Source organism: Mirounga leonina, unplaced genomic scaffold, assembly GCF_011800145.1.
Source record: "Mirounga leonina isolate KUSES-001 unplaced genomic scaffold, KU_Mleo_1.0 Mir_454, whole genome shotgun sequence".
NCBI classification, from domain to species: domain Eukaryota; kingdom Metazoa; phylum Chordata; class Mammalia; order Carnivora; family Phocidae; genus Mirounga; species Mirounga leonina.
In genome coordinates, this window is record NW_023270763.1 from 10,154,343 (window position 1) to 10,173,144 (window position 18,802).

An 18,802-nucleotide genomic window follows, 5' to 3' on the forward strand; every position below is an offset into this window, starting at 1 on the left:
TCAATAAATAGTTGACAGGCGACGCCTGGGTGGCTCAGTCGATTAAGTGTCCAACTCTCGATTTCAGCTCAGGTTATGATCTCAGGGTCCTGAGATCGAGCCCCAAGTCAGGCTCCGTGCTGGGCGTGGTACCTGCTTGGGATTCTCTCTCCCTCTCCTTCTGCCCCCTCCAAATAAATAAATAAAAAATAAAGTGCACATCTTGTTTAGAAGATAAACATCAGTGTCTTCATTCTCGGTGTTGGTTCATTCACGGTCTTGTCCTCTGGAAAATCTCTGTTCGTCCCGTGGGTGGTTGTCTGGATCTTCTTAAATTCTTACAACTTAATGCTCACATGTTTAATCTTTTAATCTCAGACTCCACGCTTTGATCTTCCACCTTAAATCACATTCACTTTGTCACTTTATTTTCCCTTTATTTTAAACCTCTTAACTTCTGTCTCTTGCTCACGGTAAATTTTCAGCCCAACTTCCTGGTTTTAAATTTTAACTTCATATTTGCTGATTTTGACTTTGATGAAATTTAGCTCTCACATTTCTATTTTACAATCACCACCGTGTTGGGCCCGGTCTTTTAGTTCTTTTCACCTAAAATTTTTCTCGATACTTAAAAAAAAAAAAAAAAAATCCACGGTAAGTCTTTGCTGGCTTTTGATTTTTCTCAGTTTAAAATGCTCATTCCTCTCCTTGATTCCTTCTTTTTAATCATCCGGCCGTTAGGTTCTCACAACCCCCCATGCAATAAGGGTTCTAGGGTTGTCCTCAATCCCCTTTTACAGCTGAGCAGATGAGACCCAAGGAGGGTGAACATTTGCTCAAGGTCATGCGGGTAGTGAGTGGCGGGAGGCATGGCAATCCCAGGCCATGTGGCTGGGTCCAGACTCTCACCCTCTGCTTCCCTGGCTCCCAGTGCCCTCCAGGAGGTGGGGGGGGGGGCCCTCACTCATCCCCCTCACTGTCCCTGCCGGTGCCCCTCAGGCTGCCCCATGAATCTCCTCGCCTTTCACAACTGCTTTTACCCCGAAAACCTCATTCCAAGAGGCTCAGTGGACCCTCTGCGCATCTGGCACCCAAGCACAGAGTTACCTAGAACCTCATGCCACCTGCGCTTTGTTTAAAGACCTACATGTCTTGGAATCTGTGGTCTCTTGACACCCACGCCTTTGGAGTCAGGGCAGAGTCTGCCACAAGTGTGCCACCAATCTGGAGGGAATGCTGGGCAGGACGTCCTGCCCGTGCCGCCACCCTCTGGTGGGACACTGGTCGGACGGGATGCTGGAGTGCTGATACATGGCATGAGGGAGGGCAGGACAGGAAAGGGTCAACGCCGGGCCCGCCCCTGGCCCAGCTTTCTGTCGGGCCACCCTGACACACCGATTTCCTAGATGGTCCAGTCCTGCTCTCCAGAAGACAGTGTGACACCTGGGCCACCATATTGCACAACTCCAGGGGGCACTGTTCACATCGTCCCCTGCAGAAATACGTGCAAGGATCGTCCCAACGGGCTGAAGGTCAAGGAGCACTGGACTCCTGTAGAGTTTATCCCAAACAGGGATCATCTTTGGGCTCACCTACATTGGTTCGCATGCGGGCCCAGGGCTCAGGCGTGACATTGGGACACCCCTCCCCAGCACTTTCTTTCTTTCTTTCTTTTTTTTTTAAGATTTTATTTATTTATTCAACAGAGAGAGACAAAGCGAAAGAGGGAACACAAGCAGGTGGGAGTGGGAGAGGGAGAAGCAGGCTTCCCGCTGAGCAGGGAGCCCGATGCGGGGCTCGATCCCAGGACCCTGGGATCATGACCTGAGCCGAAGGCAGACGCTTAACGACTGAACCACCCAGGCGCCCTCCCCAGCACTTTCTGCACTGTCCCCAGGATGCCCTAAAATGTCCATCTTTCAGGCTTGTCTCACCTCCTTCCCACCCCTCACCCCCAGCTATAAAGAACAGAAAAGTAGGGGCGCCTGGGTGGCTCAGTCGTTAAACGTCTGCCTTCGGCTCAGGTCATGGTCCCAGGGTCCTTGGATGGAGCCCCACATCGGGCTCCCCGCTCTGCAGGAAGCCTGCTTCTCCCTCTCCCACTCCCCCTGCTTGTGTTCCCTCTCTCACTCTGTCTCTCTCTGTCAAATAAATAAAATCTTAAAAAAAAAAAAAAAAAGAACAGAAAAGTAATAGGTTGACTTTTTTCTCCATTTTCTTTTCTTCCTTCCTTCCTTTCTTTCTTTCTTTCTTTCTTTCTTTCTTTCTTTCTTTCTTTCTTTCTAGGTAACTGGGTGACAGGTTTTTTTCTTTTAAAAGCACTGCTCCATTAAAATGAAAGATGCCACAGGGCGCCTGGGTGATTCAGTCCGTTAAGCATCTGCCTTCAGCTCAGGTCATGATCCCAGGGTCCTGGGATGGAGCCCCGCATCGGGCTCCCTGCTTCTCCCTCTCCCACTCCTCCTGCTTGTGTTCCCTCTCTCGCTGTCTCTCTCTCTGTGTCAAATAAATAAATAAAATCTTAAAAATCAATACATAAAATAAAATGAAAGATGTCAGATAAAACAGCACATACTGGAGAGTTCCATGTGGATAAGGAATAAAACAGACAACAGTAATCAAAGTCAGGGTCGTCTCCCTCCAAGGTAATGACTAGCAGGAGGTCTAAGGAACTTCTGGGGGCCTGGCATATCCTATTTCTTCATTTGGGTGCTGGTCACATGGAAGTGTTCAGTTTATAAAATCCAATATGCTGCACACAGATGATTTATATACTTTTCCTGGATGTAATACCTCAATTTAAAAAAAAAAATTTTTTTTTTTAAACAAAAAAGGAAGCATTCTGCAACAGGCAGGGCCTGAACCAGATCTGGCCTGCCCCTTCATTATCTCCATCAGACACTCCATCCGGGGTCACAACGCTTGGAAACGCTCCAGCCTTTTACAGACTTTTAGGTAACAACTCATTTCAGCAAATCACCCCACTGAGTTCCCGAGGTCTGGTTTAGAGCCAGTTTATCCCCGAGGGTTTGCCAGCGAGCCACATGGCTTACACCCACACATCTAGGGTGCCTTACTGTGAGTTCTTCTTTGTTCCCCTTTCATTTTTTTTAACAGCTTTCTTGAGATAGAATTTGCATGCTATACAACTCACCCACTTAAAGTGCGCAATTCGATGGTGTTTTGTATATTCACGGAGTTGGGCAACCGTCATCTCTAGGTTTTAGAACATTTTCATTACACCCCAAAAGAAACCCCCGTGCCCCTTAGCTGGTACCCCCAGTCCCTCCACCGCTTCCACAAACAATTGTGTTTACCTGGTAACGAAGTGCCTTTTCTTTTTTATCCTTTAGATAAAAATGGATTGTGTCTCCCTGTGTATTGGTTGCCAAAAATTTCGAAGGGAAATGTGTGGCCCCTGCCCCTGACAAACTCATGAGCCCTCACCTCTGGCCAGCATCTTATTTTCCTGGGCTATTTCCCCTAACTTCCTAGCTTGTTTTTGTTTTATTTTATCTTTGCATATATAACTTGAAGAACCCACATCAGGATTTGAGTAGGATGGCATTGAATTTATAAATTAATTCTGGAAGGAATTATCTCTTCTTCTTCTTCTTTTTTTTTTTTTTAAGTAGGCTCCACACCCAGCACAGAGCCCAACACAGGGCTCGATCTCACGACCCTGAGATCAAGACCTGCGCTGAGATCAAGAGTCAGATGCTTAACCAACCGAGCCACCCAGGCACCCCAGGAATTATCTTTCCATCCGTGAGCATGGTATGACTTTCCATTTATCTGTTTTTAAAATTTACATTAATTTTACAATGTTATCTATAAAGTCTGGAGCAACTTGTACTAGATTTCTTCCAAAACACCTTATATTTTGTTTTGGACTATTTAATAAACGATGCTAGGACAATTAGCTGTCCATATGGAAAAAGAATAAAATTAGATTTCCACCTCCCACAGAAGCAAAACCCAGCTCCCCATGAATTCAAGAACTATGTGGGAAAAGTAAAGTCATAAACTTTTAAAAGAAAATGTAGGATAGGGAAGTGTATGCGATTAGAAAAACCCAGAGCCATAGTAAACTCTCATATTTATGATCATCTCTTTCTCAGGTATAATCACGCTAGGGGTAGGCAATAAAACAAAACAAAATAAAACCAGAAATGTGACTGATTCATAGTAATATCAGAAGGAGGCTTCTGGGGAGCCTGGGTGGTTCAGTCAGTTAAGCTTCTGACTTGATTTTGGCTCAGGTCATGATCTCAGGGTCGTGGGATTGAGCCCCATGTGGGCTTGATTCTCTCTCTCCCTCTCCCTTTATCCTTTTCCTATGCACTCACTCTCTCTCTCTCTAAAAAAAAAAAAAAAAAAAGAATGAAGCTTTTAACCCTACGTCTTGCCATCCTCAGCATATTGCTTCAATATTGAGATTACCTCAACATTCAAAATGACTGCTGGAGCTCCAACCATTACGTTTGCCTTTTAAATTTTTTCATTTATTTATTTATTATTACGTAGGCTCCACGCCCAACGTGGGGCTTGAACTCACCACCCTGAGATCAAGAGTCACCTGCTCTACCGACTAAGCCAGCCAGGAGCCCACATCTGCCTTCTGGATGGCAGAATGAGGAAGGTAAGGAAGGGACATGTTCTACAAGTCCCACAAAACATTTTCAGTCACATTTCATTGGCCAGATGTCAGTATAATGGTCACACCCAGCTGGAAAGGAGACTAGGAAATGTAATCTTTTAGCTGGATTGGCAATACATTTAGCTAAAACCTGAAATTCTGTTACAAAGGAAGAAGAGTAGAATGGGTATTGGAGGCCACCAACAGAAATTGGCCATAGAAAGTTTTTCTAAAACAAGATGCAGCACGCATTAAAGAGAAATACTGACAAGTGTGACTAAATTAAAAATCTAAAACTTCTAATAAATAACACATTTAAACAAAATGAAAGATAAATCTTAGTTTGGGAAAAGATTTGCAGAGCGCATAACTGACAAAGAGTTGTGGTCTATCATATATAAAGAATTCCTACACATCAATAAGAAAAAGATAAAAACCCAGTACATGAAACTTACTCTCCTGCACCCAACAGAGACCAGAGGATGGCTTTTGTCCGGGCAGAGGGAGGCTGAAGCTGTGACTTTAAGGACCAAGCTCCTGCAATGGGACGTCACTTCATAAGGCACAGGGTGACCCCAACTACCATGAGTTTTATGTATGTGTGGGTAAAAGTGGGCTCCAATCCTCTTTGGAATGAGGTGCAGTCCAGACAACTGAATAAATGGAAGGATTTTCTACAGATCCTTACTTCTGGGGTGTCTCAACCTTTACAGCTGTGGACCCCCCCCCCCCGTCCCCGTGGCTTCTGCTGATCCACCTTAGTCTACTTCTCCCACCTCGTCCAAAATGCCTCTTCTCCTTCCCGGCAGAGTCGATCTCAGAGAAAGAGGAATTCTGGCTGTCTTCACTTGGATTTCCCAAGGATATGGGGGCGAGTAGTTGGGAGGTGACTGTGGGATGTCTGTGAGGACGGGGAGGAAAGCCGGTAAAGAATGCATTAGTGAGCAGGTGAGTTCAGAGGTTCAGTCTTGCTAGGGGCCCTCTGAAAGCTGGGGACCATATGCCTCAGGATCGTCCCACTGAGGGGGACAGTGGGGGGCTGGGTCACCACCTCCAGCCCCTCAGGGGTCAAGGGTCTCCCGTTCCTCTCCCACCATTTATGTCCAGTTCAGCCGTTAGTGTCTCTTTTTGCTGTCTCTCTCTCCGTCCTCCTCTCTCTTTCTCTCTCTAATTACCTGGTATTTACTCCCAGGTGTGCCGGGTCTGAGAAGACAGGGGTGGGCAGATCTGCTTCCTCTGTGGGGCCCAGGGTCTGCCGCTGCACCATATACCTAGCAGGTGCTCCGTAAAATGCCCAAGGATTCTCAGTTTGCAGATGAGAAGTAAATTGACCTAAATCCTCAAACGCCTTATCGAGCACCAACCGGAAGCTCAGCCCCGCACAAGGAAATCCTGGAGTAGGAGGTGTTGGCCAAAAAAGAGGAGACAGCATGGTCCCAGCCATCCGGGAGCGTAGCTCATTCACATGTCCATTGCGCGTGGAGTGTCCTGCCATGTGCTGGAAATGCAAGCATTCAGGATCGGCCAGTCCTGATTGTCCAGGCCAGGCCAGGAAAGAAGGGGACTCCATCCCTGTCCTCTGTGAAGCCATGGTCTGGTGAGGAGACCAGCTCATCCTGAGAGAAGAGGACCACCTGAAAGCTTCAGGTGACGGTGGGCGATGTGGACAGCAGGGGATAAAGTAGCTCAGAGGAGCCAGAGATCGGGGAAGACTTCTTGGAGGAGGCAAGTTGGAGCTGAGACCCAGAGAACGAAAGGAAAGGTTTCCTGGCTGCCTCAGCCCTCAGAGACCATGGCCCTGGCTCACCTGCCTCGCTTTTGCTTACATGTTTTCCCGTGAGGGTGTGATCTCCCCAAATACCTGGGGCACCCATAGTGCGCAGGAGACCCTACTTGGTAAGGTGAAAGCACCGGGTGTAATTCCACCACTGAAGCCCTGAGTGGCCACAGGCAAATCCCTCCTTTTCTTGGGACGCCTGGGTGGCTCAGTTGGTTAAGCGACTGCCTTTGGCTCAGGTCATGATCCTGGAGTCCCTGAATCAACTCCCGCATCGGGCTCTCTGCTCAGCAGGGAGTCTGCTTCTCCTTCTGACCCTCCCCCCTCTCATGCTTTATCTCATTCTCTCTCTCAAATAAATAAATAAAAAGAAAAAAAAATCTTAAAAAAAAAATCCCTCCTTTTCTCTCATCTCCTTTTCCTCATCTGTTAAATGGGTTCATCATCCTCATTACCTTCACACGTTTGCCAGGAGGAAAGGAGACTGTATGTGTGGTTTCGGAGCCAGGAGGGATCACACCACCTGGCCCCTCATTTCACAGATGGGGAAACCGAGACCCAGACAAGGCAAGAGCCCCTACAGGCGCACTTGCATTTCAGTCTCTGTCTGAGGCTCAGCTTTTAGAACAACGGGAGTTTGCTTCTCTCCCGGGAAGCCGGGTCCCTCCAGAGTGACGGGGTCCCCACTTGGGGCTGTGTGTGTACTATCTTCTTTGGCACCTTGGAAATGTTAATTGAGAGGAATTATGCAAAGGAGCCCAGATTGGAGATGCTCATTTGAATCTCAAGGAGGTGGCTACATTAAAAATAGCAGGAGTGAGGAGGTAAGTTTGGGGTTGGAGCGAGGCTGCCAGGCACCGTGGCTGAGAAGGTCCAGACTGCTGGGCCCCTGGTGTGGTGGCCAGGCCTTAGAGCCTCAGCCTGGACCTGGTGTCAACATCTCGGGACCTCCCCAGTCCCTTTCACACGGTGGACACCCAGGCGATGGTTCTACACATCAGATCTGACCCTGTCACTCCTCTGTATATAACCTGCTGTGGCTGCCCTTTACCCCCAGGGTAAAGTCTCAGTCCTGCGCTCAAGGCCTGCTGTGCCTGGTCCCTCGCCGCCCCCACCCCCCCTCCCCCGTCCCTAGTGCTCCCCAGGGATCCCACCTCACCCTGATCTGAGCATTTGCCCAGACCGCTCCTGCTGCCTGGGACAGCAGTGTCCCCTCTTCTCCACCCAGGAGAACTACGTCATCTTTGCAGCTCCCGCTCAAAACCACCCTCCCGGTGCCTCTGGGTGGAGCTGGTTGTTTCTGGCTCTGCTCCTCAGACACTTCTCCAGCACCTGCTCTTGGCGTTGATGTGCCTGTGGGTCTGGCCACCCTGGGCTACAAGCTCCCCAAGATCGGAGGCCACGTCGGGGGCATCCCCTGGGCCCGGCCCCGCCTGCAGCCGGCTCTTCCGTCCATCACAGAGAATGTTCGGGGTGTATGCAGGGGAATGGCCACAGGGCTACCTCCCTGTGCTCCGCCATTCACCCCTCCCTCTGAAGCTGGCTGAACTGGCCTGGGTGACTCCCGGCCCCTCACCCCAGCCTGTCCTCAAGGACGGCAGGAGGAGGGGAGGAGAGTGGGGAGAGAGACTGGTTATTAATTAAAAAGCAAGTCATGTGCAGGCCCTGCTTCATTCCAATAAAAACCGTCAAGGGTATTAATTACCAGATCCGGCGATAGATAGACGCGGGTTAGGTTTGCTCAGGCCGGGTGAGGATCCCGGTGGTCGGAATGTCAATGAGCCCCGGGTCTCCGTGGCTCGGGCCGGGGCTGAGGAGGGGTGGGAGGTGAGGGCCACCTTGGCTGGACGACCAGTCGGGAAGCAACGCGGCCACCACCACCAGTTACCTCCTGCCGAGCGGTTACCGCGTGCCAGGCGGGGGCCACCTGCCCCTTCTCACGTACCATCTGTCACCTCACTCCCAACAGCCTCATGAGATTGCTCCTATTTTTATCCCCATTTTGCAGCGGGGACAGTCAGGCACAGAGAGGTTTTGTAACTTGACAAGAGTCACACAGGTAATGGGTGGCTATACCAAGATACCAGTCAGGGGTCCTCTTTTTTTTTTTTTTTAAGGTTTTATTTATTTATTTGAGAGAGAGAGAGAGAGCACAAGCAGGGGGAGCGGCAGGCAGAGGGAGAAGCAGGCTCCCTGCTGAGCGCGATCCTGATGCGGGACTCGATCCCAGGACCCTGAGATCATGACCCGAGTGGAGGTCAGACACTTAACCGACTGAGCCACCCAGGCACCCCAAGTCAGGGCCCCTCTTAACTGTAGGGATACAAGAACCTGGACATGTTGGTTAGCATCACCAAAGCAGCCTGTCATCACACAGGTGGGGAAATCGAGGCAGTCCACACCAGCACATTGGTGGACGTAAACCATGTCCCCTGAGGCTCCATCCAGGGCTCCCTCCCCTCCTCACCAGCTAAGTGTGTGTCAGGGGTCTCCCAGGAAGGGAGAGGGTGAAGGGGCCCCAGACGGGCCGGGGTTTGGGGGTCAAGGCTCTCTGCCCCTTGCTGCCCCCCTTCACACCTCCCTCCTCCTCCCTCTGCTGCCCCCTCACCCCCCGGGCCCTCAGCAACCCAGCTGGGCTGAACCCACCAGTACTTCTCTGTGTCAGCCCCGGAAGGCCATCTCAGCTCAGCTCTGGTCCCAGCGGAGTTAAAATAGGTCTGACCCAAATACGAGCACAATGCCGGTGCTGAAAATACGGCTGTGTCAGCAGAAACTCCAAGTGGGTAGGAAACCCATGCACTTTGGCGTGAACATCCCCCACCCCAAGAAGGGGGCCAGGCTGGGTGGCCATGAACACTGAGAGTTCCCTCAAATGTCTCCAGTGCGACAGAGGTGGACCAGATAGAACGACCACGGCTCCCCTGACCTGGCTGACGGCAAGCTGACCCCGCCATCACCCCAGGGAAAGTGAGGCTCAGAGAGGGGAGGTGCCTACTCAAGGCTGCACAGCTCAGGAGCAGCAGGTGTGGGAGGGCAGGTCTCTGGTTTCTGGGGGGATGAAGAGCTGGTGGGGGGCAGCTGCAGCAGAAATTTAGGCCCATTACTCAGCGAGAGCAGCTGGAGGTGATGACTTTCTCCACTGCTGGAGAAAGAACGCAATACCTCATTTTGTTGCACTTCGCAGATACTGTGTTTTTTACAAATTGGAGGTTTGTGGCAGGCCCAGCATCGAGCATGCCTATCGGCGCCGTTTTTTTCCAACCACATTTGCTCACCTCGTGTCTCTGCGTCACATTTTGGTCATTCTCACAATATTTCAAACGTTCTCATTGTATTATATTTGTCACAACAATCTGCGTTCGGTGATTATGAGTCACTGATGGCTCAGACGATGCTTAGCATTTTTTAGCAATAAAGTATTCTAAAATTAAGGCATGCCCAGTTTGTTGAGACATAACGTGATTGCACTTAATAGACTACAGTATAGCATAAAGGTAACTTTTCTATGTACCGGGAAACCAAAAAAAATCATTTGACTTGCTTTATTGAGATACTCACTCCATTGCAATGCTCGCTTTACTGCGGTGGTCTGGGACTAACCCCGCGGTGTTTCTGAGGTATACCTGTGCATGCTAACGTACACGGCATGATATAAACTGTGTAAATTCAGTGATTCCACGTAGAGGTCAAATGCTCTCATAGCTTTGTTTAAAACTGGCATTCGGGGGCACCCGGCCGGCTCAGTTGGAAGAGCATACGACTCTTGATCTCAGTGTCATGAGTTCGAGCCTGACGTTGGGTGCAGAGATGACTTGGCCTTGGCCTTGAGCAATATAAAGAAGAATGGTAAAGGTAAGAGAGCAAGATGCCACTTTAAATTTTAATTTTTCGTTACTTAGAACGACATTAAGTAGCAAATTGTTAAGAAACCACCATCTGGGGCGCCTGGGTGGCTCAGATGGTTAAGCGTCTGCCTTCGGCTCAGGTCATGATCTCAGGGTCCTGGGATCAAGTCCCGCATCGAGTTCCCTGCTCAGTGCAGAGCCTGCTTCTCCCTCTTCCTCTGCCACTCCCTCTGCTTGTGCTCTTCTGTCTATCTCTCTGTCAAATAAATAAATAAAATCTTCAAAAAAAAAAAAAGAAATCATCATCTGTTGGAAGACAGTGGAAGAAAGAAAAAAGTTTATTTCAATACCTTTAAAGACACATTTTTTCCTGCTTTTTTGAACAATGTGCACCCCGTTTTCATTCTGCAATTACAGAGCTGGTCCGGGCCCTGGGTGTGAACTATTCAGGGGCCAGGCAGGAAGAGAAGTGTGTCTTGTGCGGTTCTCTTTATTCCTTTACTTTTTTTTTATAAAGATTTTATTTATTTACTTGAATGAGAGAGACAGCGAGAACAAGCCGGGGGGGGAGGGTCAGAGGGAGAGGGAGAAATAGATTCCCTGCTGAGCGGGGAGCCCCGTATGGGGTTCGATCCCAGGACCCTGGGGACAATGACCTGGGCTGAAGGCAGACACTCAACCGACTGAGCTGCCCACCCACGCCTCTGGAACTTGCACTCTTTTTTTAAGATTTTTTTTTTTAAGATTTTATTTATTTATTTGACAGAGACAGCAAGAGCAGGAACACAATCAGGGGGAGTGGGAGAGGGAGAAGCAGGCTTACCGCTGAGCAGAGAGCCCGATGTGGGACTCGATCCCAGGACTCTGGGATCATGACCTGAGCCGAAGGCAGACGCTTAACGACTGAGCCACCCAGGCGCCCTGGAACTTGCACTTTTTTTTTTTTTTTAAAGATTTTGTTTATTTGAGACAGAGAGAATGAGAGAGAGAGAGCGCGCACATGAGAGGGGGGAGGGGCAGAGGGAGAAGCAGACTCCCTGCCGAGCAGGGAGCCGGATGCGGGACTCGATTCAGGATCATGACCTGAGCCGAAGGCAGTCGCTTAACCAACTGAGCCACCCAGGCACCCTGGAACTTGCACTCTTAACCATTAGGCTGAACAGCCGCTTTCTCTTGATTGCTTGGTTCTCTTTGGTTCTGGCTCAGATGGCCACCATTTAGGACGAAGCTGAGGGGAATTCATTAGGATGTTAGAGAACTCCTCTCATTTAAAAATGAAAAAGCAGAAGCCCAGAGAGGGGAAGAGACTTGCCTGTGGTCACGCAGCAACTCCTGACTCCCTGCGCTGGAGTGAAGAGTCTCCTAGGGGAGCAAACAGTCCCCACCCTGTCACCTGAAGGACACTTCCCTTCTGAGATCTCAAGGGGTTCTGGGCGGCAGCCTCGGGGGACCCTGCAGGCGAGGCCTCGGTGGTGAATTGGCAGTTGGTCCCAAGGGGACAGATGGGGGCTGCAGTCTGGCCCGCACTCGGTTGGCCCACCTCGTGGGTCTTGGGCCTGCCATTCAGGGGCCCCGGTTGAGGGGACAGAAATAGGCCATCTATGAGTGTTCCCAGGGCTCCGCTGAGCCCGGCCCACCGCCTCCAAGTGCGCAGGCATTCTCTGCTGATTTATTTTCCAGAGCAGGAAAGTGGATTTGAAATGCTCCTCCTGAATGTTTACCCCTGGGGGAATGTCGGGCTTATGAATAATGCAGCAAGTCAGGGGCTGGGGGGCCCGTAGGCTCTGTCCTGTCCCACCCCTGGGCCTGGGGCAGATGTCGCCCTGCCGCTTGCGACTCTGTGAGCTTGGGGGGGGAATCTCTGCGCCTCAGAGCCCCCAACTACCAGTGGGGGTGCTGAGCCTCTCCTTGCCACGGGCGGCCCATGGATGCTGTCCTGTCCTTGCCACCTCGGCCTTCCCCTTGGGCATTGCTGTTCTTGCTCACAGCCTTTGACCAGCTCTCAGCGCCACCAGCCCTTCCTGGACGTGCACTTGAGCTCGTTGACACGGACCAGAGCAGGGACTGAGGCTGGAGGGCACAGGCCGAGGGAGGGCCTGGTTCCACGGGGACGCAGCCAGGCCACCTCTCACCCCTGTCCCTGGGTTATTTTGGTGGGCTCTCTCGAAGGGGCCATTTTTTACGTCTGAGGCAGGCTGTCATCCCTGTTCCTACCCCGGGCTCTAGACTCACTTCTCCTGAGCAGAAAGGAAGGCCTCTGGGTGCTGGAAATGTCCCCTGTCCCCCAGGAACTCTGTGCCCTGCCCCTTAGCCCCCCGCCAAGACCCCCAGGCCACCCCTGAGTTCCTGTGGGACTGAGTCACCACTCACACCAGCTTGGGTGTGGAAGGACCATCCTCGGGCCACCTCACCTCCCAGGTGGAAGTCATGCCACAACCTTGGAGTGCCCTCTGTTGGTGGGGCAACAGATGGTATCCCCCACACCCCCCAGGCTTCTAAGTGCTTGCGGCTGAGCCTAAAGCAGGAGTGATTTCAGTTAGATTTCAGCAGGGAGGGTTGTTGGGTGAATGGGTGAGCGAGTTCTCTGGAGAGGGTGGGTGGGCTTGGCTGGGGCAGGGGAGGGACCACGCCACCCCTCCTGGCACTTCCATCCCCCACCCCATCCCTCAAGCTCTGGGAGGCAGTGACCTCACGCTACTCTCTATCATAATATTTACCAACAGCGCTGCAATTGAGCCCAGCAGCTCAGCAATTATAATCATGTTATCATTATTGCTGATAATTCCGATCATAAGCATAAATTATAAACAGGAGTGGGCCACAGAGGGTAGGAGCAGGGGGCAGGGCCACCTCTGGGAGGCGTGGGGGGGGGTGGGGGGGGTGAGACCCGCTCCCCCCCCCCCCCCCCCCCCCCCCCGGCTTCCACTCCCCTCCTGTTTCTGGCCAAGGCCAAGTACCCTCCAGAGCCTGGCCCAGGGCTCCTGAGGGCCTCCGGGTGGCCTTTTCCTGCCAGGGTCCTGGGGTTGTCCTGACCACCGTGCACCAAGCCCCACTCTGCCTCACAGAAACTATTAAGGCGCAATTATTACCGAGCTAGGCTTTCCAAATTGATCTTTCAGTTACTCCACGGCTGCAGCCATGGAGACGGCCCCGACTCAATTACATGCCTCTCTCTGTTCTTGACAGATTCCAGCGGAGGAGAGTCAGAGGAGGAGGCACCGGAGAGGAGGCTCGAGGCAGGGAGGCGCACAGAGCAAGGGGTCCTGCTCAAGAGAGCTCCCTGCAAAGGCGGCGACTGACAGACGGAGGGGAACAGAGGGAGAGAAAACGGAGCTCAGCAATGCAGCTGGCAGCAGAGAGAGGAGCCCCGTGTCCGTTCATTCATTCCTTCATTCCGCAAACGTTTGTTCTGTGTGCTAGCCTGGGTGCCAGGGACGTGGAGGAGGGTGAGGATAAGGGTGAGTCAAACAGGGATCAAATCATCACCCACCCAATGTAAAATCAACCGGCCAGTACTCACGAGTGCCTGAGGGCTCTGGGAGCCTTGCTCAGGCCTGTGAGGTGGGGAGGGCTGAGACCAAGAGGATGAGGGGCTGGCCTGGCGGGGGGCAGGCAGGGCACTGGGTTCAGGACACCGTGCAAAGGCCGGCTTTCCTTCCATGATGCAAAAGCAAAGCTCTGACTCCAAGACCTGGGCAGATCCCTCCTTGCGGGGGTACGGCAGGCTGGTAGGGGTAAAGGGGGACTCTTCCGCTGCAGGTGAGGGGCTGCAACAGGGCCCTGGGATCCCAGAAAATCCCAGGGCAAGAGAGAGATATTTTAGGAAGCGCTGAGGCCCTGGCCCAGTGGGCCTGTGGCATGGAGGCCGGAGGGGGCTGTCCAGTGGGTTCACCATTCCCCATGGGGCGAGGGGCATGGCCTCAGCTCAGGTGGATACCCCTCTGGCTCACTCCTGATACGCCACCGCGGCTGGCCCAGAGCCCCAGATTCTGGCGCTGGGTCTGCGTGATACCCAGGACAGACATGGTACTTTGGTGTGGACCCTGGGCCCTCCCATCTCAGGGACAGGGCAACCAGCATTGTGGCACAAGGGGCGAGGCAGTGGGCCAATCCTGTGTGGCTGGGTTTGGTCGAATCACAGATAGCAGAGCTTGAACGGCACTCCCTCAACTTGAGTGTGTATCAGAAGAGCTAGGGACTGTGTTCTGTAGGGCCAAGTCCCAGGCCTCCCTCCCAGCCCTCCAGGGTCTAAGCCAACACATCTCCGGGAAGGGCCTGGGCCTGGGCCTTTAACAAGCACACAAGATGAGGAAACTGAGCCCCGGGCTCCCCAAAGTCAGCAGTGAGCTGACCTCTCACATGACCCTTAGCCACTAGCCATGTATGAAAGTCTGTCTCGGCCGAACTGAGAGGTGTTCTAAGGGTAATACAGACACTGGATAGCAAAGACTTCGTCTAAGGCAAAGACCTATAAAACATCTCCATTTTTCAAGATATTATTACGTGTTGAAATGCATACCATTTGGACTGCATACATCGACTACAAGGCTGCATTGAGTAACATTTATTGTTGAAATTAATTTCACCTGTTTCTTCTTCACTTTTTAAAATTTTTTTTTTTTTAAGATTTTATTGGGGCGCCTGGGTGGCTCAGTCGTTAGGCGTCTGCCTTCGGCTCAGGTCATGATCCCGGGGTCCTGGGATCAAGTACCACATCGGGCTCCCTGCTCCACGGGAAGCTTGCTTCTCCCTCTTCCACTCCCCCTGCTTGTGTTCCCTCTCTCGCTGTGTCTCTCTCTGTCAGATAAATAAATAAAATCTTTTTTAAAGATTTTTTTTTTAATTTATGGAGGCTGGAGGGGGCTGTCCAGTGGGTTCGCCATTCCCCATGGGGCCAGGGGCATGGCCTCAGCTCAGGTGGATACCCCGGGATCATGACCTGAGCCGAAGGCAGACGCCTAACGACTGAGCCACCCAGGCACCCCCACTTTTTTTTTCAATGCAGCTACTAGGAAACTTAAAATTTCCGCTGTGGCACGCATTTGTGGCCCACATCCTATCTCTGTTGGCCAGACTACTCGACAGGGCCAAACCCTGGGGCCTGGGGGGCTGAGGCCGAAGGTCTGCCCATGCCCTGGTGGCAGACCTCCTAGCTTCCGGCCTTGGCTCGCCTGAAATCCCAAAGCGAGGGCTTTATTTTGTTGGGTCCAGAAGGCTAGGAGGACTCTAAGAGGTTCCTCTGCTGATCAGACACCCCAGTGAAAGAAATGAGTTTTGTCCTTAGCAGCCATGGACAGATTTGGGAATGAAAGGAGTTGCTGGTGGCCTGGGGGATGGCCCGTCTGTGGGTGGGTCAGGGGAGGGGGGAGCTGGGTCACAGACTCAGGAGCCACCCCCACCCCCGAGCAAGCCCATCACCTACCCTCGGGTGCTATGTGGCCCCCATATCGCCTGAGCGTCCCAGCTAGGCTCCTGAGTCTACACCCGTCTTGTCCGCCCTTGTTGTATGGACCCTGCCCACTGCCTTCAAAGCCCATTTCCATACACTGAATCTTATTTTCCCTTTGATTTCCATGATGGAGCAGGAGATACCCTCTGAAGAGAAAAGCGAGTAGCTGGTTCCAGAAGCTGTTCGAGTCTTATTTTTAAAGGATGAATACTAATTATTAGAGAAAATCATTTCCTGAAAAGCCAAGGAAACCCATGGAGATGGTACAAAGGAGTGGCAGGTTGGGGATCGGGAGTCCTGAGGTCCGCCCCCGGACACCCACCGCGGGGCTGCTGTGAGCCGGTCCTTCCCTCTCTGTAATGCGGGCTGCTTACCTGTAAGATGAAAGTGCTTGGGTTCACTGTCCTCACCTTTGGCCCCCGTGGTCATGTCTAGGGTAGCATAGTCCCAGGCTCCCCAGAGGCTTGCCCCATGTTAAGGGTTACCTTTTTGGGGGCAGCGGGGCTGTCCCTCTATCTGTTCCCTGATCCCCTGGAGTCTTAATCTCCAAGGAGCCAGGAGAAGTGGTCCAGAATCTTGGGAAAGGAAATGATGCACGCAGGTCAGGGACCCAGGACTGGGGCATGGCAGCTGAGTCCCTGTGGGCAGCTCTCCCTGCTGTCCGTCTGCTGGTCGGAGACCCTGGAGCACATGAACTGGGTCAGGAGGGATAGACCAGCTCCTGACAGGGAGTCTCTGGATGGACGGGGATACAGGACACCCTGGGGACATGCTCACTTCCACAAATGCCCTGGCATCTTGCATCCCCATCTGTGAAATGGGGATTGACAGGCCCACCTGCTGGGAGGGTCCTCGGGAAGATGACAAGCATGGAAGAGGCTTTGTGATGGAGGGAGTCCTACGGCTTCGAGGTTGATAAGGGGAAGGCAGTGAGTGGAGCCTGTTTCCAGGTCTGTGCAGTATGGGGGATGCGGCCAGGCCTGAGGAAAGACAAGGTATGGCCAGTGCAAATGTGCATGCACCAGTCTCTACCCCAAGCATTCTTCCCGTGTCGTATGTCCTTCAGTCCTCATAGCCATCGTACAGAGAAAGGACTATCTTGTCTCCATATTATGGATGAGGAAGCTCAGGCCCAGAGAGGTCAATCGACTCGGCCCAGAAGACACAGTCAGCGAACGTGAAGCCTGGATGTCACACATAGTGGAGCGAGAGACCTAGACATGCAGGGCCTTAGCCAAGGCCTTCTGCTGTACCACACTGCCCCCAGTCTGCCTGAGCAAGGTGGGGCTCAGGCTGGCTGTTCTGGACTAGAAGAGCAGCCCCGAGCCTGGAAGAGAGCGTGGAGCCCCAGCACTCCACTCGCATTATTGCTGCTCTGGATTCTGCCTGCAGAGGGCAGTACTGAGCACACACGGGTGCTCCCTCCCCAGCCAGGGCTCAGCTCCCTGGGGAAGGAGGGGGTGGTGGCCCTGGGCTGCAGAGGCTTCTGGTTCTCTGCTCCAGGACTTGGGGTCTGGAAAGCATTCTCCCTAGAAACCGACAGCCCAACCAGCCGGCCCTTCCGGGGACCGGCGTGCCCCAGCTGGGCCCACGGAGGCCACGTCTTACCTCCAACACCTCATGGGCCGCTGCAGGTGGGATGGAGGGACCGTAGGCTAGTGGGATGAACCAGGGCTACCGAGACAGAGCCAGCCACGCCATGCACATGCTGTATGTCCCTAAGCAAGTCACTTCCCTTCATCGTAAAAGGAGGCCAACACAAGACACCCCCAAGCCTTAGTGATGCTTAAAAAAGAGTGCCCATCATCACTGTCATCCACCATGGGGCCACACTTCAGTTTACTGAGAGGCTGCAAAAAAGGGGGGGATGGAGGTGCAGGGAGGTGAAGTGTCTTGCCCAAGGTCACCTGGTGCTAAGAGGAAGAGCCAGGATTTGTACCCACACAGTCTCTAGGTCCTAGCTCTTCCCCTCGGTGATGTTGCCACACCTGGGCCAGCAGAGGGCAGGTGGGGATGTGGGTCTAAGGCGGGGCCACACAACAGGGTGTCAAGGTGTCTCCAGGCCTCCTGGTGATGGCGGGGATAGGGAGATACCCCCAAGAAGGTAAAGGGCAGTGCGGGATGGAGGCATCGTGGCCTCATTCTCAGTCCCCACTCCTCTGGCCAACGCCGTGGGCAAGGTATTCAGTGGGCACCCGGGGCCCCTCTGGGCTTGGCTTTCGGCTGTGCACTGTGGACCTGCCCTGCCCAGGAGGAGTTCTGTCCGATGGACTTGTGGGCTAGAGCTGGTCGGCCAAGTTGATCCTTTGCCAAAGTGCCCGCTCTGTGCCCAGCAGGGTCGCAGGAGGCTGGGCAAAGACCTCGTGGGCTTTGCTGGGATCTGGAAGATTCTCAATCTCTATTTGGCTCTCTCCATCTAGGCCAGGAGCTTCGTGGGGTTGGGCCTGCCTGGCTTCTGTCCCTCCCAGGGGTGCCCAGCATAGCAAGGGCCTAGCACAGGACTCAGGGCAGCACTCCTTGTGCTGAATTAAGATGCATGGCTCTGGACAGGATGGGAAGTGTGCTCCCTGGTTCCATAGGAAGGCCGGTATGGTGGGGATGGTAAGGGAAGCGGGCGGCAAAAGCCCGAGTCCGGGGACCAGAAGGAGGGCTGCCCAGACAAGACGGGCCTTGGCGCCTCCGGTTGGATCTGCTGCGACCTTGGGCATACCACTGCCTTCCTTCACACCCCCGGGGACAAAGGCTGAAAGAGGTACCTGGACCAGCCACCGGAAGCTAACCTGGGCAAGGTGGGAGTGACCCGCCAGCCGACTTCAGTTCTCCAGCCGCCGCCGCGCCCGCGCCCAGGCGCTGGCCTCTGCTCCCGGGTGCCTCCCCGCGCCCTCCGAGTGACCTTGACCCCGCGCCCGGCCCCCCCTCCCCCCCTCCGCGCCCCGGCTTCCTAATCCGCCCCCGACAGGGCGCTGGGGAGGCGGAGGGGCGTCGCCGGGCAGCCAGGGGGCGCCGAGGCCGCGGGCGCCCCTCCCGCAGGCCCCCCTGGCGGCGGGCGCTGGGGCGGCGCGCGCTCGGGGCGCCGGGGGCGGGGCGGGGGGCGCGGCGCTCCCCCCGCGGTG

The 18,802-nt window shown here is 53.3% G+C and overlaps 1 long non-coding RNA gene across 1 annotated transcript; it reads right to left on the reverse strand.

Moving 5' to 3' along the window:
- Positions 1 to 14,999: 14,999 nt before the first annotated feature.
- LOC117999206 lies at positions 15,000 to 18,572 on the reverse strand. Its single transcript, XR_004676234.1, has 3 exons — positions 18,470 to 18,572; positions 16,527 to 16,669; positions 15,000 to 15,037 (listed from the first exon to the last, which is right to left on the reverse strand). It is a non-coding gene; the product is annotated as an uncharacterized LOC117999206 (long non-coding RNA).
- Positions 18,573 to 18,802: the final 230 nt, after the last annotated feature.